This window comes from Falco biarmicus, chromosome 13 (genome assembly GCF_023638135.1).
Source record: "Falco biarmicus isolate bFalBia1 chromosome 13, bFalBia1.pri, whole genome shotgun sequence".
Taxonomy (NCBI): domain Eukaryota; kingdom Metazoa; phylum Chordata; class Aves; order Falconiformes; family Falconidae; genus Falco; species Falco biarmicus.
Window position 1 is genome coordinate 16,506,179 of NC_079300.1, and position 26,518 is coordinate 16,532,696.

General features: G+C 36.3%; 1 long non-coding RNA gene across 1 annotated transcript in view; it reads right to left on the minus strand.

Annotated features, from left to right (window-relative positions):
• The window catches only part of LOC130158240 (uncharacterized), a 376,714-nt gene that overhangs the window by 84,756 nt on the left and 265,440 nt on the right, over window positions 1–26,518 (minus strand). The window contains exons 5-6 of the long non-coding RNA XR_008825220.1: window positions 4,802–4,894; window positions 2,735–2,898 (exon numbers count right to left, since the gene is read on the minus strand). This is a non-coding gene — a long non-coding RNA (uncharacterized LOC130158240). The remainder of the gene's footprint in view (window positions 1–2,734; window positions 2,899–4,801; window positions 4,895–26,518) is intronic.

Below are 26,518 nucleotides of genomic sequence, written 5' to 3' on the forward strand. Positions count from 1 at the left end.
TCTGTCCATTAGTCCTCTCATTGAAAATATACAAGAAATGATATTTCTAGATATTGTTCGCTGTGTAAAAATTGTAATTCCTCTGAAATAGACTGCCTTAATAAGGGGAAATTATTGCATGGTACAGACAGAAAAGTGAAATAATTGGTTTTCAGTGTTTGAGCAGTTTTGTTTCTTTGTATTCTTTCAGTTTGATTGTTGGTGGAGTTAAGATTTCATTACAGAGTGAGCTATTGGTTCTAATAAGATATTACTGAAGTATTATTTCTGCTTTGAAATCATGTTTAAATGATGTACCAAATAAGGTTAACTTTTAAGGGCTAAATCATCAGTGAAAAACGTTAACAAAGTAATTAATAGCACTCAGAAGTTAAAATAGGTTCTTGATGCAGCCTGACAAGGACTTGCCTGTAAGTACATCAGCACGGGAGGCAGATGGACACAGAGGCATTCTGAGTGGCAGCTGCCTTCTTGCTTCTTGTAAAGGGGGAGAAAAGTGCCAGGTGGACTTTCCAGCATCGGGCAGCAAACCCTACAACCTCCTGTAAGCCAGTGTCAGGGCACTAGATGGGGAAAAGTGGAAGTATTTCTATCTAATTCACACATACAAATTAAAAGATAAGTTAGCATGTAAATATTCATATAAATGAGTACACTCATTTCCTTTTACTTCATTGTGTGTGTCTAGTACTACTTTCAGTCTAGCCCATATAATTTTAAGGGTCTGACATCTATTGCCCTGATCTCATTTATCACCAGCCCATCTCCATTTTAGAAGCACAGATACTCAGTGTACAATTTTTACTGTAAAATTGAATTTGTTTCTTATGACAGAGTAAGCTTGTTGAATTTATGATGTAACATTGAACATCCTTCACCTTGAAAGTAGCTCTCCTGCTGTAAAAACAAGGCATCTCTCTCATAAGGACACTGTAACATGATACAGATGCCCATCCTGTTAGACAAGGTCATGCCAGTAGAAACTAAACTTAATTTTCTGAGACGTTCCAACATTTAGCCTTATTTTTCACTTTACAAGGATAAATATTAGGAAATACTTTATCCTGGTGTAGTAACTGTCCTTGCATCAGTGGAACAAAGAAGAATTTGATGTTCAGTTCAAAATCGCTGAGTGAAAGAAAAGACAAAAATCATGTTGTTTGCCTATCTGATCATTGTTGCATTTGTTTTTACATTGCAGAAAAAACCTGAATTATCTTTCTTGTAGTTTGGAACCAAATTCTTCACTGTTTTTAGGACTTTCTCAAATCCTTTGCATTGGGTGTATTTCTTTTCTCTCTCCTTACTCTTCGCTCCACCCCCTTTGCCTCCCCACTCCCTCCAATTACTGTCAAGTTCCTAAATAAAGCTACCTGTAAATTTGCGTTAATTAACTTACATTACATAGAAACAGGAATATATTGCAGTTCCAAACTTGTCTTCAAACTTACACAACCTACTTAAAGTCTGCAGCTTATGTGTCATAGTCAGAGCCAACTCAGTTCGCCTCACGTGGGGCACCAATTGTGGCAGCACAAACAAACCAGTCGGCTGCAACAAGGCTTTTACCATCCATCAGATTCTACCATCCCCACTGTTTCTCCTTCCTCTAGAAGTCAGACCACACTGCTCCTCCCCCACCCAACACCCTCTACCACCATCCTCGGGGCTATTTAACCACTTAGTGGGAACGAGCTACAGCTGCACATCGTCCATGTCAATCAACCCACTGCCTTGGAGGCGAGGCCACAGCTGCACGTTATCAATGCTAATCAACCCACTGCCTTCATTCCTCTACAGTTAGGTGTTTTTTCTTTGGTAGCACTTCACAGAAACGTTTACAATTCTGAGATAACAAAGTTCTGCACTAACTCAATCCCTTTGCCATGTGGGGGACAGCATTTTCATTCATCCAGTTACAGCAGCACTGATGGGTCCATCTGGCTCCATCTCTGAAATGCACCCCAACAGGATGCAACTCCTCATTTTCCAAGAACAATAATCCCCTGTGACCCTCCAAAGTCTCTCCTGCCTTGCCTTGCCTCCCTTTCCTGTTTTAGCTCATCTCTGTGGAGGGTCCATGACCAGCCACGGCTCAGTTTCCTCCAGGCAAGAAAGCAGGAACCACCATCCTTATCTGTTGCACCCTTTTTTGCTCATTCTGCTTCTCTAGAGAAACTTAGCTGCTGCCAGCTGTTAAAACAATTTTCCAGCCAAAGCAAACACTTGCAGACTGTTGATGTTCCTCTCAGCTTTAAGGAACTGAGATGCTGCAGACTAAAGCACCTCAAATTTATCTGGATCCGTTTACAACTACTAAAGGGGAATCAGTTAACAGCTGGAGAAATATTTTCCAACTATAATTTAAGCTAGGGTCTGTGTGCTCCTTGGGTAGGTGAATGCACATCCCTGGCAGAGCAGTTGGATTCTGCAGTACTCTGGAGATCTTATAGAAGACTTAGTTAAATAAATAATTTTTTAAAAAAAAGAAGACAATTATTCACATGCTCTCAATACTAAATTCCAGCTTTTTAGCTCTTTGTATTGCTCTAGATCATAATGCACAGAACTTTCTTGGCCCACAGCAACAATATCGAGCAAAAACTGCATGGTGTTTGATGTCAAGCTTTATTCTCCCTTTTAAGTTCATTAATTTCTGTGGTTGCAAGGATCATCAGAGCATCATGGACCGTATAAAATTTCAGCAAATCATCCATCACTTGCAAAGGCTTACCTCAAAGAATGAGACCTTTTTTAACAAAGAAGTAGACAGCCTGATGTGCTCCTGATGTATTTATCCTTCAGCTTTAAGAATGTTCATCCTTGAAGGAACGTTGGTTGATTATGCAATTGGATCACAAGGTATCACAAGCAAAGTATGTATAAACCTACATTTTTCTAGGAGGCAAAGAAAGATTATTGTACTAAGGGCTCAGCACTTCTCAGATGGTTTTCTTATCCCCTTCCTTGAGCTGTTCAGATTCTATATGGCCTAACTTCTCATTTTGATTTCTTTTCTACTAGTGTATATTTCTCCCTTACTAAGAATAAATCATCAGAAGAAGCTGTTTTGAAAATGGCTTGGACGAGTTTTAACCAACAAATCCAGTGTAATCAGCAGGCTCTGATGCTCAATGTTGAAGGTTTCTTTCAGAATAACATGCCATGTTTAATCAGTTTTACTAATACTGCACAGTACTATCTGCTTTGACAAGAATATGTTGATCATATTACAGAATGATTACTGCTAATGGAGATCTTTTAGACAAGATTAGATTTTGCTTCTGTCCAGATGCCTCAAAGAATGTTATTAGTTTTTGGTGTCATATTTTCATAACATTAATATGATCAGCTTATGGGCTTGCTCATATGCTATAACTGCAGCAATTTATCTGACAGTTAAGCTGTCAGGACCATGCAGCATCTAACCCAGTGAACACTGCTGCAATCTGTATCAAATTAGGCACTGCCCACACAATCTTACCATAGCTGTGATTTGACCAATGAATATTCTGATGAGCCCTCAGCAGCTGAGATTCAGAAATTTACATCATGCAGTTCAATATATGTTTCCAAGAAAGCTGATTACTTCATGATAATATCCCTAACAGTGAATCAACATACTTTTAAAGAAATGTAGCTTTTTGGTTTTTTCCCCCTATAAATCAGTGAAATGGGATTCAGAGCTGTGCTACTTTGACAGCTAATTAACGTGACACTGTATGGGAAGCCCATTAGTAGAACAGCAGTTGTCATAGTAGGTTTTCTATATATGTACAGAAAGGATGATAAATTACTTTGGTTACGAAGCACTTTTCTGTTCTTCTTTCAAAGCTACCCGATATCCACAAGTACCTCTCATGACCCATATTTACCGATTAGACACACAAAAAAATTTATAAAAGCTGAGAAGCGTAAAGATTGGTTTTAATACATTTTGACTGGAGAGTCTTACAATATCAACTAAGCAATACTATTGCCCTTAAGTTTAATACATGCTGATATGCACTCTAATGGTATGCTTCATTCCTCTTGATAATATGCCTTTAAAAACAATGTCCTTTAGGGTCCAATGGACCATGAAATAGTCTCTGCAAAAGTACCAGCAGTGCCGATGCTGAGACAAACATTCATTTCAGCTGTCCCCTTTAAGAACTGTGGAAGAAATGAAGCACATTTATTATATACTGATGTATTCTGACTAGATAATCCTTTTCAGTTGTAGGCACTATAAAGATGAGTGCAGATTACTGTGGGGGAACGTTTTAAAAAAATCAGATGGGCTGAAAGAGTTGTGCTTCCAATTTCACAGTTGGATAATTTGCTTTATAAACTTCTATTTAAAAGAAAGTTTTACTGGCAACATAGTACGCTAAGTAAACAATCTATAATTTGAAAGTGAGTAAGTTAGAGATACTTACTCAGAAATGGTTTCCACTAATGCTACATTTATTAATTAATATTGGATTTTGCTTTTCTATGCTCCAGGCATTTTGAATGCTTTTTCTAGATAAATCATTGTCATTACAATTCTGTCAAAATTTACCCCTTAAAGTGCCACCATTTAATGGCATTTTGATAATGTGCTTATTTCTGTATATGATAGGGACTAATCAAGTCATACTGAAAACAAGACCTCAGGATCTGGAACATGATACTTAGATCATGGTATTTTTGTGCATTTTTCAATGCATAAACTTCAATATTCCCATCTTAAAGCTGGGAATATGATGCAGAAAGCCTAAGGGATTTTTTGCGTGATGCAGTAAATGGAGGGAGAAGCTATACCAAGAGATGTTACCTGGCTGTCAACATGTGACCTTGGTCTGCTGAGCCCGTATCATCGGGTCTTTTAAGAAACATTGAAAATAAATCAGTCAGATGCAACCTGTGTCTGATCGAAAGGGAGAGCAGGAAATTAACAACTAGAAACTGTCCTTTTTTTTATGTATATATGTACATTTTTTAAATCTATCAAAGCCCAAATCCAATGTATTGAAAATTAACAAAATTGAGCTAGCCTGAGAAGCCATGAAAAAATGTATCCTACACAGCACATGGTAACCTATAACAATACATATTCTGTTGAACCCTTTCTTGTTTAGCAGAGTTTTCTCCAAAATTCAGAGTAGGGAAAATCCCTAAGTACAAACCAAGGAAGAAAACACCTCTAAGAAGCTTTATGCACACATACCTATGTGAAACTAGCACACAAGGAATTGTTTGACCGACCAAGTCTTTATCTGCTATAAATGTTTACGGGTGTTGATAGATACACTATGTTTACATCAGCTGAAGTTCTGTCATCTGAACTTCTGTACATTCTTCTAATTTAGAATAAACAGTTTATACAAGTTTCTTTAACTCAGAGGTGTAAAATAATTAGGTAATTTATGACATTCTGATAATGTTTAGATTTGTTGCCTCTCCTGCCTGCTTTTTAAAAATGTGTCATGATACAAACATAATCCTTCAAATAGCTAGTTAACTTTAATACCTAACAATCAAAAGTCAAAACTGTTTTTTTTTAACAGTTTTGTTGAACTGTCGAGAGTTCTGTGTTTGAGAGAGAGCAGAACTGGCTAGAAACGAGAACAGACTTCAGATTTCTCTATCAGCACAGTTTTTCTACGTGGTGAACAGCACATTGGTCTCTGGTTTCTCTGCTAACACATACCACAGCCGAGGTGACATGTCACTGCTGAAAAGCTGCTTGTATCATATGTTTCATTTTGCTGGCATGCCACATTTCAGAAAATGCAATGTATTGCAGTACTTCACCTACACATTACTGTTGTCTTTATGGACTCTGAGATCATACTTATGAGAAATGGGAAGAACTGAATATCATTCGTCTATAGACTGAGTAATGCATTCAGAAGCTGAATTCCAACCCCCCCCCCCCCCCCCCGCCTTCTCTCAATGTAGAATTCAGTTACCAGCTGTCATCCTACTTTAAAATGAAATTGATGCACTGACCTTCCATTGGTGTTAATATAATATAAATTACTAGATTTGGGGTTGGGTTGAAACTAATTTCTAGGCAAGAGTTTAATAAAAAGTTTGGGTAGGAGTGGTTCCTTTGAAACCAACTAGTGTCTAAGAAAATGCATTTTACCTACAAAAAAGTATAAAGGTACTTTCTGAAAGCAAAGTTTGGCTGCTAGACTATGAATAAGGAAGGAATGAGGAATAAGGAAGTTCATACTACAAGGCTTCTGTCTGCAAACTTAATAGATAAGGAAATAAACTACTACTTTGTCATATTCTCTGATGCTCATGACAATCTCTTTTGGCAATGAGCAGAAATAAATGTCACAAAATATATTAATCAACATTATTTTACTCTCTGCTGAAGAAGATAATATAAAAAATGTAATATTATGACAGACAGCTTAGAACTTTTAGCAGAAATATAAATTTCCTGACTGTATACTTTCAGAGTTTTATAACACTTCTGGTGTGTTTTATATACATATATATATATATATATATATATAAACAAATCTACATAAAAGAAAATCAGAAGCTTTCTTTGGAAGAATCGGAGATTCTTTTACCACAGCACATCTCTCAGAAATAAATATTATTTAGTTGGAAACAAGAATTGTCTTTCCTTTATGTCAAATGTATTAACCAATTAAGATTGTTACTGTGACTGCACTGAAATAAAACTGAAACTTTTTTATAGTAAAAGAGCTTTACTTTAAATTTGTTTATTATCATAGCCATACAGGCTTAGTATATAATTAGCAGGTGAGACCATTAAAAACAGTGCAATATTTTAGGCTAAGATCTGGCAATTCTGTGCAGCACTGAGCAGTGCTCTGTTCAGACATTTGTGAATTGGGTTTGTTTCTTATTTTGTGCAGTGTGTGTGGTGTGGTGAGGAACACACTCAAAAGAAAACAATCTGTTTTGAACATACCTGAACAAAACTGCTTGTTCTGTTTCCTACCCAAATGCAATACTGAAAAAACCCACAAAGTTGAAAAAAATATTTCGTTCTTTCAAAATATTTTCCAAATTTTCTGTCCCCTTAAACACTACATTTAATTAAATATTATTTTCAAATGTCACAGCTAATTGAAAACTTGAAACATTTTGTTTTAAAATTGTCAAAACAAAAGCTATTTTATTTTCTGTTATTGAACATTACTTTTACTTTGTTTAGTATCAACATCAAAATGCATTCAAATTATTTTGAGTAAGGAGCCTGAAATGGAGTTTGTGAGAAACTTGAGCTTCAATAACTGTTTAAATATATCTCCTTAACCAGTATGTGTTTTCTGTATTGCATGTTCTATCAGTCAGGAAAATCTCCATGATGTTTATTTTCTGTACCACTCTCTACATGTCATGAAGCATATGCTGTAGGAAACTGATTGCCTTTCAGACTGACAGCTGCAGTGCTGTTCCGGTTCTCTGATATGAAGGAAGATATCTAGCATTTAAGCAGAGAAATTCCTCAGTAATATGTTTGGACACTTGCCTTTAGAACTTAATCATTATAAACTCTGGGGCTGTTTGCTTTGGTAGTTCGGTATTCTTATTTCCTAATAGGCATCTCTTTTAAGTTTTATGGAGGCAGATAATTCTAATCAATATTATTTTTTCCAGGAAACTGTATCTTATGCCACAAGTTATACGTGAATTCCTTCCACTCATTTCATTTTCAATCCTTCTGGCAAAGCTAGAGCTACACAGAGTATACTTGGTTAATACACATGTACACTCACTGTTAGATTCTTTACTCAACATCATATAGCGCCACTCAATGGTGATTCTTTATGGACCATTTCTTTCAAGAATTGTCGAAAGGGCTGCCGCACAGTAGGTCATCTTATAGGTGACTTATTGACAGAGCTCTACAAAGGTTCACATTACTTAATATGTCATATGAACACGTAATTGTTGTAATCCAAAAACACTTGATTGCTTTGAATTGCAGGTGCTATACTACCATGATTGTAGTAATTAAAATAATTAGGGTTGGAAGAAGTATAATTAAGTTATTAATATACACAATCTTCGTTAAATGCAGAATATAGGTCTTTTTGACAAGGGAATAGAAGCAGCAGGATAACACTGCAAAAGGTCAAAGTGACTAATCAGATCAGAAGTCAGAAAATTGCCTTTTAGGAGAACTATAACATTGTTACCATATAACCAAGTAGAGAAACTTGGGGGGGGGGTTTGGGTTTTTTTTTTGGGGTTTTTTTTTTACTTTTTGGGTGTGTATTACATTAGGATCATACGTCTCATTTCCTTGTAGTTTTTGAAAAAGCTCCAAAATGTGAAAAATAGAGCATGATGGAATTATTAATGCTGCAGGATCACACTGGCAAGCAACACTGAGGCAGATTAGTCTCAGAGTATTTGTTGAGCAGGAGAGAAATTTCCTTTTTTTGGAAGACATTCCTACTGTTTCTTTGGTTGCAAGGTGTAGGCAAAAATGTTAAAAATATGAAGGTTTGTTCCTAACACTTAGGTGTCTGTCACAACAGATGCGTTGAAAATGAAACAAAATATTCTCTTTAATAAGCCCAGATCTTCACCATGACATTTCCTATATTGGGAAGCTAACCAAAAGGGTTCAAATATACGCTGTTATCAGAAAGACTCTTAGGTGATGTGACTAACTTCTTTCCTGATATGAGGTGTCAACAGATATGGCTTCCAATAATCAAGTTAAGAAAGAGAAAACATTTCCTGTTTCACACAGCATGGCAATATTGGTGTCAGTGTGAAAAGTAAGGTGAGAAGATCATTGCGGAACAACTCAAATGAACTTTAATTAATGACCAGCACACCAATAATCTAATTAGTGCCTATTTTGTTCAGTAACATTTTAAGTACAATGTAAACTAACTTCTCTCCTCTAGAAGCTGTATTAGCTTTCAACCTGTAGATTATAACCCTGCTTTATTTTATATAGTTTTGGTTTTTTTTTATTCTATTATATTTATTATCCCAATCGCATTCCCCTATGGTGATTCAAGTAAATGCTTTGCCACAAGTTGGAAATTACCATCACTAATCAGTGTGTTGATATCTTTTTGTTTCTGCGCATGCATTCTATGTCTGGAAATGTATTTTCCAAGCTTGTGCTGGGAAAGAAAAGAATTGGAAACAGGCCTAACAGTTCTGCCAAGTTTTCTTAAGAGTTATGCAAATATATATGGGTGACAATGAAAGAAGTTCAGAAAACTTTAGTTTGCACAGCTACCCTGGATTGTTTTTTGGCAGAGCCGCTGACTGACTCTGATTACTTCTGACTCAAAAGCTGTGACCTACACTGTGTCCTTTTTCTGCTGATCATGCTGCATTACAATTGCTACAATAGTGGTATGGAAGCTTGTAATTTCTATATAGCAAAGTTTTCTATAGTAATAAAATTTTTATGTTTATGTTACATATTTCTGGGTATTATTTCTTTTCTTGCTGTCTTCAGGCTACACAGTACTCGCCTTTTCCCAGCAATATTCATGCTAACTTCAAAACCTGACTGCTCATGCAAACAAAGCAGAGAGGTTTTGGCCTTTGATGTCAAATGGTACAACTGCTTTTATGAGTAACACAGACTTTCAGTCCTGTTGACTGTCAAAAAATGCAAATACTTCCCCTTATGCTGCCACATAACAATCTCCTCTGCATGTTACAATGCAGCCTAAACCCAAGCTAAATAAAAACAGAGTTCAGTAGAAGAATGAATGCAATCTGGAGAAGAATTTCCATGTTGAAATTTCAACCATTTTTTGACAGTGAAAATGTAATTCAGTAATAGTTCAAAAAGGACTCCTTCCACATGCTTAGGAATACATGCAAAAGCTGGAATAAAATAACATATTCCCTTTTGGGAAATACCTAACATGTTATCTGAATGTGTTTTGGGGTCAACTAATGCTGATGCACTTGTGGGACAACAGGAACCATAGATGCCTTCCATGTCTATCAAACACCATAAACTTATATAATACGAATAAAGGAAGAAATCAGAATCTTATAAATCTCTAAGTCCAGTAAAGAGAAGCGTTGTAGCACCCCCAAAATTCTTCCCTCAGTCAAACACATGGCTAGGGAACATCTAACATGACAGCTGAGAGATCAAGCTGCTCTGAGATGACAGAGGAAATCAGTATTTTACAGCTAATGCCCACGCTATCACATACTCAGCCAAGTGTATTTTGTGAAACTGGAATGTACTAATAAAAAATAATGTTTGTAGACTACAGCAATTTCTGAGAACCTCAAGAACATGCTGTTAAGACAGTATGTATTATGAAATCTAACCATATTAATGAAAGATCCAAAGCAGAAAATGACATCTTTTCAAATACCGGAAACCCTTTTCTCTTTTAAAAGATTAATAATTTTTCAACTTAGGTTTGCTTCCGCCCCCCCCCCCTACAGTTTCTGAGCATACAGTACTAAATAACAGTAGAATAAAATTGTGTCTGATTGAAAAGAATTTAGTGGTCTCCCTTTACCTTGAGGTGTAATTTTCTACTGAATGGAGGTTCTTAAGACAAATTTTAATCTCTCAACTCTTTACTTGTCATTGACAAGGAGAAGCAAGGAAAGAACAATAAATCCCTGTTTGTAGAAGTAGGATAAAATGAAACCACTCAAGCATTTACCTTGCATTACGAAATGTGAACCTTAGTTCCTTGGGACTCATTTGCTGGACCTCTCCCCCTCACTTATCATGCATTTGTCTAATAATTCATTTTTAGGCCAGCTTTGACAAATGTTTCTTAAGTGAACGATATTAAAAAAAACTTGTCTAGACTGTACAAGGAGAGCTAACAGATTTTTTTTTCTTCTTCTGTCATAATGTTAAGAAGAGTGAATATGTTTCAAGAGATACTTGGATGGGTATTTACAATGACAAATCTCTGTAGTTTCTAAATCCATGCTTGCCTAATGAAGAAAGCAGACAGAGTGTCTGTATGCACCCCACTGCTCATTAGGCTGTGAATAGGTGTAAGCATATGTATACTCATGGTTTTCATTACCAAAATACCTCACAGTCTTTACAGTTCTCAGCTATCAAGCGGAACAGCACTAGTAACCCTCATCTTGCAGGCAAGGAAATGGGGCCTGAGATTACATGTGATTTATTCAAGGTCAGAGAGGAAATCTGCATTAAGGTTTGAACTCAAGTGTTTTGATCTCTAAAATCCAACTAATTCAACCATTATACAATTCTTTATCTATGCAAGATGTAATGTTGAGCACATCCCTATGGTGCTTTCTGAATTAGAGTCCTCAATCTCTTGCATGCCCATATGCTGCAGGAAATTAAATGACTTGGGCAAGTTGTTTGATGAGGATGAAATGTTCTAAGGTACAGCCAGGCACAATGAATATTGTTCTTTACATAAAAGCCAACACCCCTCACTTACCCCCCAAAAACAAACCAAACCCAACCAAAACCCAACCCATACCAAAAAGAAAACCAAAAAGAAATATACTCTACATACTCAACAGACTTCTGTGTCAAATTCTGCTGGATTGGGACAATGACTGACTGGATTCTGTAAGGAGACTTGCAGCTCAGCTGATGACTGAAGCTAACACCACTAGGAAATAAATTGTGATATCCTTGTGATCTATCAAAATTTATAAAGCCTGTGAGTTTCTTTCTTATTGGTTGGAGCTGAATAAGAACCTTGAGGAAAATATAGGTATTTACAGTGTATCTAGCTATACCTCTGTCTGTGATTCCTTCCCAATTCCCTCAGGCTTCCTTGCAGTCCTAGCAAAAAGGAGAATTCTCATTTCTCAGTACTTTACTTGCCAGCCAACTGCTGGAGAGCCTCTGTATAAATCTGTCCAGATCCTACAGAGATGTTTTTCTTTCCTGGACTTTGTGGCCAGATTCTTATTTTTACTGATATTTTCCATCTCCAGGTATCATGGAAAAGAAGTAAGGCTGGAGTAGGCACTCACTTTGCCTTTGTGGAAAACCCTAGATATGCCTATAATGCTTCTGGCCTAAACTTCAGAGCTTTGTTGTAGGAATGGTAATATTGTCTTACCCTCCCTTGAGGGAACTTTAGGCAGATTCCTTCCAGCCCAGTACCACTGCCAGTTCGGGGAGCAAGACACTACAGCGGACTGTCCTCCAGTGGAAAGGAGTAGAACTGACAGCCCTGTATTCTGCACGATAACTTGTCTTCTGACAAATTTACAAACCCCAAGCTTTCACTGCAGAAAATTGTGCATTTTATTCCATATCTCATTCTATTCCTCTGCAGACTGTCAGACTGCATGGGCCTGCAGCATACTCATCACTGATAGAATTGCAGGGATTGTTTATTTAAATGATGTCCATTAGGGCAGCTTTTGGAGTCTGAAACTTCACAGCTGGATTTTCAGTACACGGAAATACGGAAGATGTCAATGAAGTGACATCTGTATTATCTATTAATGTAGAATGAATAGTTTTAATAGAAAAAATAGCTAAATTCATTTTTTAAAAGTATATGTTTAAGTCTTCTCTTGTTAATTGAAAAAAAATAAATCGATACTGTGTTTCAGTCTAATTTCAAGCACCCTCTCAGTCCGTTTGATTTGCTGAGAAACAGAGGTAATCATCTAGATTTTAACTCTACTTGGTGTTGCCTTATAGACACATCTGAGGCCTACTTTTTAATTTTAAGCATCCTTCTTGCATGTCGATAAACATTTCCAATAACCTCTCATTCCATTAGAAAGAGGCTGTCTATTTAATTTTTACTCTGCCACATGACGGAAAAACAGGGGGCCTTGCCAAACTAATTAATGTTTCTTATCTTGAGTCCCAATAAACTAAGAATGCATGTAAGGGACTCAATCTGGCTTCTAACAAACACAAAATTCAAAAAGTCATTGTTAAGAGAAGAAAAGGAGACTGGGAAAGGTGCTTTATAAAGTACGCTTTCAACTAATCAGTCAACCCTAAAAATGAAAAGGTCATAAATTAAAAATATCGCATGTATTTTATCATCTTTCCTTGATAAAGAAGTGGGAGAGAACTACTTCAGGAATTGTGTTAAAACCATCAATCAATCTATTACAAAAACCTATTGATGCAGTTACATGTCATTAGTGGCAATTAGTGAGAGGTTAAATGCTGCATGGTACAGTGATATTGTGCATTAATTGGAAACTGCTCATGAGAAAAGAAAATGCTTATGAAATTAGGTTTGTAATACCAGTATTTCAGAATAAAAAGTCACTCCTTGAGTAGCTAGACACCTTGAAAAGAAGAGGTTTATTTTTTGTGACATTTTAAAACTAATTTTATATGTACAAACTTGCAGAACTGCACATTGAGTGGAAGCAGAGTTGCAAGAATGAGGCTTTTCAGCTGTCTGGAAGACAGAAGGGCAATTCGTTCTGAGAGAAGTGAGTGGGTGATCACAGTAAGACTGAAATACTGGATTTGGTTCTGACTCATGACAGTTTTCACCTATTTGCCCTCAAGCAGATGTCATTTATCTCAATTCTGTACCTGCAAAGGGGGGTAGGTAGTAAAAGCAATGGGAAAAAAAAAATTGCTATAAGAACCTGAAGACTGTGTGCATACCTAGACACATACTGCAAGCAGTAGTAAACCTACTTCAGAGGATCATTCATTCTAATCGACTGCTGTGGGAGCTGTAGCCCAAGGGGAAGAGAAAAGTTACACTGCTTAGTTTACTAATGCAGTACAGCCCTGCAGCCTCTCTGCCAGGGCACTGCAGTGCAGAACAGACTGCCTGGCAAGATTTAGTCAATCATTGCATAAAGACACAAGAAAAGTTCTTCTGGGTCAGATAAAAGATACATCTAGTCTAGTACTTTGGTCCCAGTGTTGGCCAAGGAGTGGATATTTGGAAAGGAAATAGACAGCAATATATTTCACAGAACGCCCTTCCAGCAGTGTAGATTGAAGTTTCCCAAAGTGAATGATGAGTCTGTGCAACAAATCTGAATAATGAGCAAACTGCATGTATTTCATACATAGGAAATCGTTGTCTGAGGCAGGCATCTGTCACTGTCACTCACTAAAAAAGGAGTGCAGGACTGTTAGCCTGAGATGAGCCTGAAAGGGCTAACGTTAGCCTAGGATGTCACCCTAACACCTGGGAAACTTACCATAACACAAACTTCTGCTTTGGCCTCACAGAAGTAACAGCTCTAAAGCAATTGGACATGGGCATTAATATCTGTCCTAGTTTGTAAGATAGGGGTAATACTAATTCTGTACCCAACTGACATGAAGTGCCCCAATGTCAGAAATTACAGAATAATGAGCGAAATTGCTTTTTGGTTTTGGCAGTAAAAAAATATAGGTAAAAATTTCTTTAAGAAGGTCACAACATTCAAGTGATGAATCATGTCATGGACCTCTCTGTTTCACCTATATTCCATCTGCTGATCTGCTTCCCCTCACAGCTTGGAACGGTTCATGCCAGAAGACATCAAAAAGAGAAACAAACAAATGAAAAAAACCCCAACTGTCATCAGCCAATAGAGAAGGATTTTCTACTTTAGACTCCTTGTACAGAATTTCTCCACCAATGTGTCTGTCTGTGTTCCAGGAACAGCTATACTACATTTTGCAGCAATCTTATAGACTGCAAAGTTAGAAAGATGGCCCACCCCCAAAAAATATTATGCAGCACATAAAGAGCACTCTAGGTACATCTTATTAGATGACTAATAATGCACCAACGGTTCTGTCTTTCATGATTAATTTGGTCATCAAAACTGAAAGGTCACAAGATATTTGCTGGTTTCACACATAACCTACACCAACTGTACATAAACAAATATACTTTTTACAAGTATGTACAAACAGAGTACATTTATGGGCTACATTCTGTATGCCAAGTCTGCATTTTCAGGGTAGACTGAATAAAACTTTCTAATGTAGCTTATTTGAGTGATGTGAGGGGATCCTGAGCTGAAATAAAGACAACTTAAGTAGATTTGTGCAAATTCCTTGGCCCTGCTGTTTGTGCACTGGAAGTTTAAGGCAGAATGCTGGAGCTTTTCTGGGTTGCTAAACCAGTCAGCAACATCAGAACAACTGGTTCCAAACTATTCTGTCACCTGAGAACAAGAGGCTCTTTCCTATTCTGCACTTGTTAACTTCTACCCCTCTCTCTTTGGGGCCAGCGAGGTTGCTATTCCCTTCCTGTCCCCTACTGCAGCAGCAGCTACTGCAATGGCTTCAGGAGAAAAGAGTTGTCACCCCTAATGCAGCCCACACAGATGGAGGTCTCAGTGGCAGTTAAATCCTTTGTGTAACCAGTGAGGCCCTCTTGCTGGTAATTGAACAAAAATACACCAAAGAACATTCAACCCATGCCAGGTCCGTCGTCAAAAACAAGGTTAAAGTTGAGAGGTTTCTCAGCAACTACTTTGCCTTTTCTCTTGGTTGTTTTTTTTCACCAGAGCTGAGAATTTAGAGATCTTTTAAACTCATCCCCTCTTATTCTGAGCTTAAAACCTATGAACCAATTTAAAAACATTATGCACTGATATACATAGAGAACCTACCTAGTTTGTTACTTGCACAAACACTGTGGCATGCCTACACCATGAAATTAGGAAGACATTTTCCTGGCATTTGAAATCCACATTTTCTGATGAGAATTCCTCTCATTCTCTATTGGTTTAAAAATACAGTAATGGTGCTACTATTGATGTCCAGCAGTGTTCCATAATATTTAGTTGTTTCAAAAAAAGACATATTGCCCTTACAACAAATTATATAGGAATCTATCTCTGTCACTTAAATTTGTAGTTTTCCACCATTTTTGCTCACAAACTGAATTTGAAGCCATTAACTTATTACAACATTTTTTTTAAAGTTTCAAAATTTGCTCTATTTTATTCAGACTTGATAATATCAAGGACTACCATCTCTTCACCAATTTTTGATCCTCTTTGCCATCCATATACTGCCAAACATAAGAAAGGTAGATAAAGATGGAAGATAGAAATGAAAAGGAACAGATGGGTTCATCTGCAGTTATACCTCTGAAAAGACTGAGGGGTTCACGGAGATTTATAAACCTTCTGGAGACCAGACATTTGGTGGTCACATAAAATAATCCCTGAAAATGTTTTAAATGAGTCATTTAAAATAATCATTTTATGTGAAATATAGGAAATGTCTCAAATCAAAAGTGATCCAACAAGGAGAAAACAAGTAGTTACCCAATGTGGTTTTTTTAAGTGTACATAACCTGAGTAAGCAAACTTATAATTCCAGAAAAGACATTTCCCCCTGCCACCACCCCTCCAAACACAAGACTTCAGCCAAGGAGAAAAGCAAATTTTAAATAAATGCAATGGGATGATTTCACTAACAAGAATGAGCAAAAGGTGGCTGATCTGGTCTGTCATTTATCTCAGCTTTCCTCTGTAAGAAGGGACATGACTTTTCTTGGTCTGGTAACAGTTACTCCATCAAATCTGTGAGGCTTTTCCCTTTTTGGACTAAATAAAACTGAGCAGGTACTGTGCTATACTCCTCCTCTGCTTCCCTCATTAGTAGTCTTTTGGGGATCTTGTTTTTGTTCCTGTGTGTGTTAAAGGAACATTTATGCATGAGTGCATGAGAGAGTGTGTTTGTGTATTAAACAGACAGAGGTAGTGAATGCGTCCCTATAAAAATATAAGTGCTTATCTGCTCAGCTACTTGGTGAAAATGAAACTAGACTTAATAGAATTAATATTCAGGGAATAGCCCCAGCTTATCTCCCGAATTTTAACAAAGTTTAAGGCACTGATTTTCTACCACCTGCTCAGCTATGTTGGCTTTCTATCTAAAATGTCCCTTTTTCTCAGTAAAACTTCGAACAGCCTACACAGGGATGACTTCAGCTTGGAAAGTGTTGCCTGTGCAATAAAGACAGAAAAAAATTAAATCATATAATCTGTATAAACTGAATTTAAAATAACAAGCTATATGAAATATCATATAGCAAGGGCTGTTATCTATAAGTCAGTACGGCTAACAGACTGATTCACAAAAGTCTGAGCTATTTGCTAAGAAACTAAAAAGAAAATTACAGTCCATCTTTGAAAGCTACCAGCTGAAGCAATTGAACTGACAAAATTCCAGGAAATTTCATCAACTGGCTTCTAAACTGAGCGGGATGTAGGAGATGCTCAGAATGGAATTTCTCCAAGAACAGAGGCCAGAAAACATCCAAGTGGATGCATTAAGCTTGAAACATTTTTTCAAGTAAAAGAAAAAATATTTTGAGAAGCTGTTTTTCTAGGAAATATGAATAGAAAATGTTGCCACACAAGCTGTCAGTAAGTGGTAACAGAAAAACCACTTGTTTACCCAGTGTTAACATTTGTAGCAACACATTTCCAGGTTTTTCCCAGCATTAACCAAAGTTTTGACCTCAAAGTAATTGAAAAACCTTGAGAGAATTTGGATGAAAAAGAAAAAGAAAAAACAGAACCCAAATCTCAGCACCAGCAAGGACAAAGAGAAAGAGAACTGTTCTGGTGTGAAACAATGACTTATATCTAATTTCTCTGAAACTGTTTCTTCATTCAGCCATGGAAAGAACTTTTCAAGCTAAAAAATACAAATTGACTTAGTCTGGAAGAAATAGCATTTAAAATAGAGAAAAGGTTACCGGTTTTCACAAGTCAATTTCTAAAACTTGTTCTGAGAGACAGAATTAATTCGTGTGCATTGTTCTTGCACTGTTCTTTCCCATTAAGTAGCTGGTAGAGGGGACTGGATTTTTTTTTAAAATAACCTGAAAGAAACTCCAAGATTAGTAATATGCAACAGCTTTGAATGTCTGCATTCAAGAGACTTCTGGGATAAGAATTTCACAGAAATTTATAAAACAACTTTAGAAGTAGAGCTGGGAATCAAGAAGTCATTATTTGTTTCCCCTCAAATGATTTAATTTTGTAAATATAATTCTAGCTTAATCGCTTCAAGCTTAGGGTTCCATCTGGAAGCCAAGTTCCATTTCAAGCTCTTTTCAGCTGATCAGTAATACTTCCATTCAACTAAACAAGTGCAATGTCAAATACCATGCAGTCTTCCTTTCCTACAGTTAAAATAGCCGTTTCCCAAAATTCTTAATTATCCAGGGAGGGATGGGGCATGAGGGGGGTGACAAAGCATAGAGAACTTAAAAAAACCCATTCACCATAATCTATTTATAGTAATTCAGTTGATTTCTTAGAGAGAGAAACACACACATCAGAAAAGTTATATAACAGTGGAGAAAGTCTGGAAGTTGAAGTACCATCTAGAAAAAGGTACACATTTTTAACTGGAAAGGTTAAGATTTTAAAGAATATTTCATTGAAAGGAATAGATTTTTCACAACTTGAAATTTTTAATTCTTAATTTCTAGGTAGATCTTGCAACATTGATACCAAAAGGACTTAACCTGTGATATACTAAAAGACAGACTCAATGATTACAGTAGACTCTAAGGGCTTAAAAGCAATGAATCTGTTAGAAGAAATTACTTTGCGATTCATTCAGGAAGGACATTTTTAGTGCAAAAGAGTAGAAAATATAACTACTTCATCTTGGATCAGCTGTAGGTGTTAAGACTTGTTTCTCTAGAAAATATTTTAAGCAAATATTTTGGTAGCTAAAGCAGTATTTGAAACCATTATTTTTTTCTTGGTTGTGTCAACAGTGGCAATGTTCCTAGTCTTTTTTTCTTTCCAATATTTCTTCCATCCTCTGATTTTGTACACATCTCCTTTCTTGCCACCTTCACTCGTGCTTCCCAGGAGCAAAACTGCCAAATAGTTCACTAAATCCTTGCAAAATACTCTGTGATCTAAATGTTTTCATTTCTATAATGTTGAATCATGGAGGGAGCCTTCCATGCAGCATTTATTTGCAGCAAGGAAAATGCTATAAAGTTGCAGAGCTATCCTAGCTCTGAGGTCATTCAGAGCACAGTGGAATTAAAATTACACTCTGTCACACAACCCTTCTGTAACCGAGGTATGGAAAAAGGGAGAGGAAATTGAAAAATGGAAATGCACGGGATATTTAGGGCTGAGGTTATCACCTCAATTACACAGAAGAGTAAAACAAAATGAACGCAGGTAGATAAGGTCAAAATGTAGTTTGATATTTCTGTGTAGCTTAAAGGACAAAGAAAAAGGATTTATTTGAAAATTTCTCCTTACAATTCCCTATAAACTATTCTTTTCCAAATAACCAGGCAATATTGGTTTAGGTTCTGGAAGCGTGGGGGCATACATACATGCACTTCAGGGTGCTATGGCTTCCCTGCCACCAGCTGTGCCCCTACACAGCCTCCAGGACAATTTTTTACCACCATTTCTAACTTCCACATGAATTTTCTCTTTAGAACCTAAAACATTCCTACTAGCATATATATATATCTCCTGCATGTTAAATTTATAAAGCTTATTTTGAATGTGTTTTTACATGTACTTCTTCCCTACACAAAAGGTAAAAACTCTTATGGAGTCAAGGAAGACTGGAAAAGGGTCAGAAAAGATTGCCTGCCACTCCCTTTTCTATGTACTCTGGGGATAAAAAGAGGCCTGTTCTGGTCTCCCTACTGTCACTTGACCGATTGTGATGTTCTCTCATGGGTACTACCAATGCTTTTCCGTGTTATGCAATGAACTAAAGAACCAGTAAAATGGAGTAACAGAAGAGCTCCTTCCCTCTCAGATCAGTCAGTGCATTTCCCACCAGCCTGCCCTCTCTTTCTTAAAGTAAATACAGCCTTGATTGCCTCTCTTCCTTTCACTTTGCAGAAACACGTGTCCTTTCACTCAGAAAAGAGAAGGTTGTCTTTTGAACCTGTCATACAACAGGCCAGCCTGTCTAACTTACAAGGTCAGAAAATTCAAAAAAGTGAGGTTTTTCTCCTCTTCTCCAATGAAGTGGAGTGGTAAGTGCTTAATTGATTAAACCAGCTGATAAGAATGTCTATGGTAATTTTCTCTCTCAATTCCTTTTTTTGGCTCCAAGAGATAAGAATGGAGAACTTTTAGCCTGGCATTGATCCAGGCTTTGAAAGGACTTGCTGATTATGGATAATGTTCTTATTCAAATGAGCGGTCCTTCTGAAGCAAATACTAATGTTGCCTGACTGTGGTGAACAGGATTTAATCCTATTTAAAATTAATTTTCATATCACACAGAACAGTATTTATATGTCCCAATCTCTAATTCAGCTGGGATTTTTACCATTGACTCCTGCTAAAGAAGAATCTGCACGACACGAAGTCCTCAAGTTAGATCACAGTTAACTATCTTTCCCTTAATTGTATACCTCCATAAAGAAAACTTTAATAGTCACAATGAAAGACAAGAAAACAAAGGCATTTCAAATGTCACATTAAATATACTTGTATTTACAGACTAACTAAAATTTTATACACCAAACACAATCGTATCTAAGATCTTCCTGTAAATCATCTCCTTTCCAGCAAAAAGTCCCAGCTGACTTAGCCATTTCATATATGTAAGCCATTTCATCATCTGTTCTTTCTTTAAAGCTTTTAAATTCACATAATCCCTTCTGAGATAGTAGAGACAGAAGAAGAGCACACAACATTCATAGTGTGGATGAACAATGGATTTATACAGAAACATAATGATTAATTTATTTAATTTTTCCGTATCCTTCCCCTAATAATTCCTAAAAATTTGTTCTGGGCACTCACCAAAACTTAGCTGATACTTTTCACCAGCACTACCTATAACAACCCCAAGGTCTTACTCTTGACAATTAATAAGCCCAGAGTTCATAATCTTATATGTGGAGCTCAAACCGTTTTCTTCTTCTGTATCACTTTACATTTGTCTACACTGAATTTCACCGATCATTTTACTGCATAGCCACCAAGTCTTATAAAATCCATCTATAAGTAGAATTCTGTCCTGTCTACCTTAAATAACAACAGTAAATGCTACAACATCACTGCTCATTCCATTTACAAGATTACTGATGAATATGTTGAAATATGGAAATACTTGCTTTTTCCCAGTATATAAATCAGAACCTAGAATTAGCAATCTTATGCATATACTTCTACTTAAAAGGGAAGATAGGAGACTTAATATGAATCAACATATTATCTTTAGCTATGGGAAAACTACTGAGTTAACAACAGGTTGATTTTACGCAGAACAAAATTAAGAGATTTTAAGCAATTTTAAAGCTTTTTCTTTTTTTAAAAAAAGAAGGAAATTAAATACAATTAGTCAAGAAAGTCCTTTTGCAAGAGTCCATCAGAAATGTATTGCTTAAAATGTGCTGAAAATAGCTCTGGGATGATTTCAGAATGATACCATGCTTTTATTTTCTTCATAATATATAATTCAGCAAAAGGCAACACAAATTCACTAAATATCCTGTCATATCTGGATCTGTACTTTGCTATTGGGTCCAAAAATGTTGGCCAATGCAAAATATTTCCTAGTGCTTCACAATACTCAGTTTCAGTGTTGTAAATGTATCCTGCAGCTATAATGTTACTGGGCATTCATTTGAGACGTTTGAATAAAAAAAAACCCAAACAAAACAATATTTTGCCAGTATAACACACATGATGTGTGACTGCACAAACAAGTACTTCTAACACTCTTTAGGAATTAAAATATAAGGAAGTCTTGAGTACTGAAAACATGTATACTAGTTGACATATTTTTTTTTTGTCTTTAAAAAAAATTCTTTATGTTTCCAATACATCTATAACTACTCAGCAATAGATCAGGGTGAAAAAATTCAGTCAACATTTCTTTAAATGAGAAATGCAAGTCCAGCAGTGACAAAACATTTCACAAATCTAAATCTAATGCACGTAAACATTTTGAAAATATCTACTTGATGAATTTAATCCATTTCTAAATATAACGTTATCTTCATGAAAACATTTTGTGAAAGGTTTTTTTCTATTTAATTTCCTAATTTAAAAAAATAATAACATGACAGGGAGCATTTTTGAAGACATCCTTTTTCTGTGTCTTTCCAACTTTCAAAAGAGCAATGCTTAGCTCTTCTTCATACCTTTAATTCTAATATTTATTCTTCCTGTGATCAAAATAAACAATTATTTCCTTTTAGTACTGAAAAATTTGAAAGACGTGTAAAAGCAGTCAAACCCAAAGGCTCAGCAATATAAAAATACCCTGAAGAATGGAAAATTGCAGAGTAGGCTTCAGGCCTTTTGGAGAGAAAATTGCTGAGCTGTGTCACTCACCTATGGAATTTATTACAGGTGGTAAGTCAACCTTATGGATATGAAACTGTGCCTTAGATAGCAACTTCTTATAAGGTTGCATTACACATAAAAATAAAACTAATTTTAAAATCTATCATCAAGGTGATTTAATTTTACAAAGATTGTCTTCACACTCAAATGTTTGCAGTGTTCTGTATTTTAAGATCACAACATTTTAGTCTTAAATGCTAGCGAGAATCTCATGCTGTAGTGAACAATAATTAGCTTAGTGACACTTCAGACAGAATTTGGTTAGGCAACTGCCTCCAGGTATTTTATTTTGGAGATTAAAAGGCATTAAAATGCAGCAAAAAAGTTTCAGTTGTGTAAATCTGAGCATTAACATAGTCTTTACACACTTGACAAAAAAAAGAAATGACATTTCACAAGGTAACTGAGAATTTTTTCTATGAATACACGAATAATCATATGCAAAAATCTCCAGTCTTTTGTAAATCTTGAATATATGCAAGGACTGCAAATACCAGATTATTCAAAGTTAAAAAGAGTTAATTGGTTGAGCTTTCTAAAAATGATAATGTTTTTGATGAATAACATTCAACCACTGAGAATTCGTTGATAGAATAATTTTTCATTCCTAACCACCTAAGAAAACAATTTCTTCATCCACCAACATGTAATTCAGTCATAAACTACCCCAAAATTGCTTATGCAAAGCAGAAGCTGATGACAATTATGCTTGTTATACCTAGAAATGAAGTCTTTTGCTCAGTATTTTTGGGAAGAGTTTCAATCTTTTTCTCAGTTCACCAATTATAAAAATTTTCTTATAAAAATGAGATCCCATAATAAGCAGACTTAACTCTTTTGAGTAGTTTTTAAAGTTACCTTTCATAGTTCTGAAAAGTCACCTATGGATTTGGAGATATCAGTATGAAAACCTGTTTTTTTCAGTATGCCTGTAATTGTAGTTAGTCTTGTTCAGCCTGAGGCAAAGCCACCACAGCAACAGCTCAAATGACCATCCATTTCTACATGATCTTCTAGAACTCAGACATGGCTGAAGTTCAAAATTCTCAATAATGAGAACAAAATGATGCAGCCCCACTGGACGGAAAGAGTACTTTAGGTGACAATAGGTGAAAAAAACTGAAGTTGAGTAATGTTATGAATATAAAAAATACTTAGTGTGAACATAAAATCCTTTGCTAGAAGGTAGAAATGAACCAAAACGGAGCTGGTGACATTTCAGTCAGATGAGATGGGAATAGGATAGCAGCTTTAAAAGCTGAAAGATAACTCAAGGAAAGCAGAGGAGTCAGAAGCCTGATATAACACAGTATTTCAAATACAGATTATTTTCAGAACTAAATCAGGCTTTAAAGGTACAAAAGAAACCACAAGCCTTCCCTATACTGATCATCCAGAGAAAACAATCCCTGCTCATTCTCTTAGGATATGAACACAGGATTTTGCATTTACCTTTATTGAAATTCATGATATATTTATAATGATTTGGCAGGTTAAGCATGGAAGTCTCAGCATACATTATTTTTGGAGGAACTCAACTCAAAAAGCACTTTACTAAGCAGTTCAGTAGCTACTCTCCTATCTGCACTGCATACAGATGTATGATCATTCCTCTCTCCTACCACCAAAAAAATCTTGGAAGCAGCCCTGACTTTCCCAATAAATCTGCTCTACCTGGTGTTCAGTCACATCTACTTCTCTTTAAAGAAAGTTTCAATGATACTCCATAAGCAACCCAACTAGTCAAAAATGAGCTGGATGCAAATGCTTTTTCAGCATCATCACCAGGACTTGTAGTACCACCTAAAACCAATAGTGGAAATTATATATATATTACACACAGATAAAATCAGCACTGCAGTTGTTGCCAGGTATCTGCTTAGGTTTGAATTCATAAAGGCATTTAAGCACCTATTGCCCACAAAAAATCACTTTGAAAGGGTGATCATCAAGTGAATATTTACATCTTCCCCACCAGATGTCTAAAACTGGATGTACAACAAGCAACTCCTACAAATAACATGACCACATATCAGGTTTTGCTATTCTCAGTTTTACTGCTCTTCTTCCTTCCAAGATAATATACACCTGTTCATGCAACTGCTGCAAGAAACTTATATATAACTTAGAACATAACTGAATGTTAAGAATTATTTTTCCCTGCTACTGACTTTGTAAACTGTATCCATAGTTGACTGGGCATGCCTCTCTACTTGTAAACTGTAAGCAAATATACCCCACCTCATTTTTTGTTCTTTTTGAGCATTTCCTTACAATAAATTGCCTCAGGGCAAAACTAAAGAAACAAAAATCAATGTTTTATGTCCATTCAAAATATGCAGTTTTGAACAGAAACTAAACAAGTGCATATCTGAACTTCTGTAACATATAGCATGGAAACAAAATTGATTTCAATGAAGACACAAGCAGAACTTGAAGATCCCAACATCCAAAATAAATTTAACCAAGTCCCTTTCTCAGCCTGGTTTCTTTCAGACGTGTGTTCCATGGTTAACTGTGTTTGGTGCTAGCTCTGACTGAAGCCTCTCCTACAGCTGGGGCATTAAAAAAAAAAAAAAAAAAAAGATTTCTTTCTTTCCAGTATGTAGTAAGAATTGATCTCAAGTTTCAACTGTTCCCCCAGAGAAGACACTGGCAGGGCCTCCCTTCTCTAATCAACAAACTATTTTAATGCCACTGAAATTAACTCAAGATATTGAGGCATCTTCCCCTCTGTGAATTATGTCTGTGATTGAACAATAGGTTCAAGAATTGTGGACACACAGATGTATAAGGAAAAACTTCCAGAGGAATGACAACTGAGCCCTAGTGAGCACTCTAATGCTGCTTGTTTTGCTTCAGCGGTATACTGTAGGCTGTATCAGTGGCGGCAAAAAATATTTCTTGCCTCTTAAAATGCCCAGAACTCTTGAAATACCTTTCTTTGTTACCTAAACAGGTCATCCAAACTCACATAGAGCAAACAAAATTCCATTTCTCAGAAAACCTAAAGCATATAGTTAAACACACAAACATGCGGCTACACAAATGTGCATGCAAAAGTGTTTGCATTTAAATACAGAATGACCTATTAAGAACTTGAATTTTCAAATCCTGTTGGAAGTCAGTCCAAGCTTTCCATGATTTCTTTCCAGTAACTTCCTAATCCCATTTACTGGTAAAAGTAGCATACAATCATATTGCTATTGCAAGAGTCCTGCACTGTGCCTCAGACAAAAGTACTACCAGTGAATGCATATGAAAATATTAATGTGAAGTATATCATTAAATTTCACAGACAAGAATTTATATCTTTTTGTAATACTGCACATCAAACAATCTTATAATGCACCATATATATAAAATCAATTTTAGCTCTCACAAAGGTATAAGGAAGGTAGAATGAGGCAATTTGAGCTGGAGAAACAGTAGAAGACCATCAATTTCCAGGTCAATCATGAGAATAACCCAGTTCTTTGGTGCTGGGAGGAGCACCGAGGCAGCAAGTAGGATGGGAGGAAAGAGACACCTGTGGACTAGGACTACTGTACGTTTACTTCCTTCATAAAATATCTTCATTTTTCACCATGAAACCTGAACCACTTGGAATTAGAATTGCACACACTTGCGTTTGATTTCAGGATGTGCAAAGCCTCTTTACAGCAGTGGCCACACATCCAGCCAGAATGCTGGATACCCAGAAATCCTGCTGTGCGTGACAGCAGAGGTGTACAATATACACAGATAACCTGATAAATCCAGAGATGCACACATATAAGTATGTAAAACACACCCATTACCTGTGCATGAAAGAAGCAGTGCAGCACGGTGATGTTCCCTGATAGTATAAAGCTACCCCAGCATGGGGTCCATAGCACCGCACAATGTTTCTGAGTAAAAATTGTGGGGGAGCAAACTGTAATCAGGACTATGAAAATACACAGAGAAAACACTATTTATCAGCATGGAATATTACAAGGATTAAACCATTTATTTAAAGGGTGAGAATTTACCGTTTTCTGCTTTACAGTTTCTAGAGTACAGTTGGCAAGACACTTGTGCATATCCTAAAAACAGATGAGCAGGCAGGGTAGTTACCTGTTTTCTTATTTTATCCTCCAGTAATTACTAGGATTAGAAATGCCTGTTAATTAATGTGTTACTAGTAGGTCCTAGAATACTAATAATGAAAATTAGTGTAACTCATTAATTATGGTTTGTACAATAAGAAAACTGTGGAATTCCTTAGCTGGAATATATTTGCTTC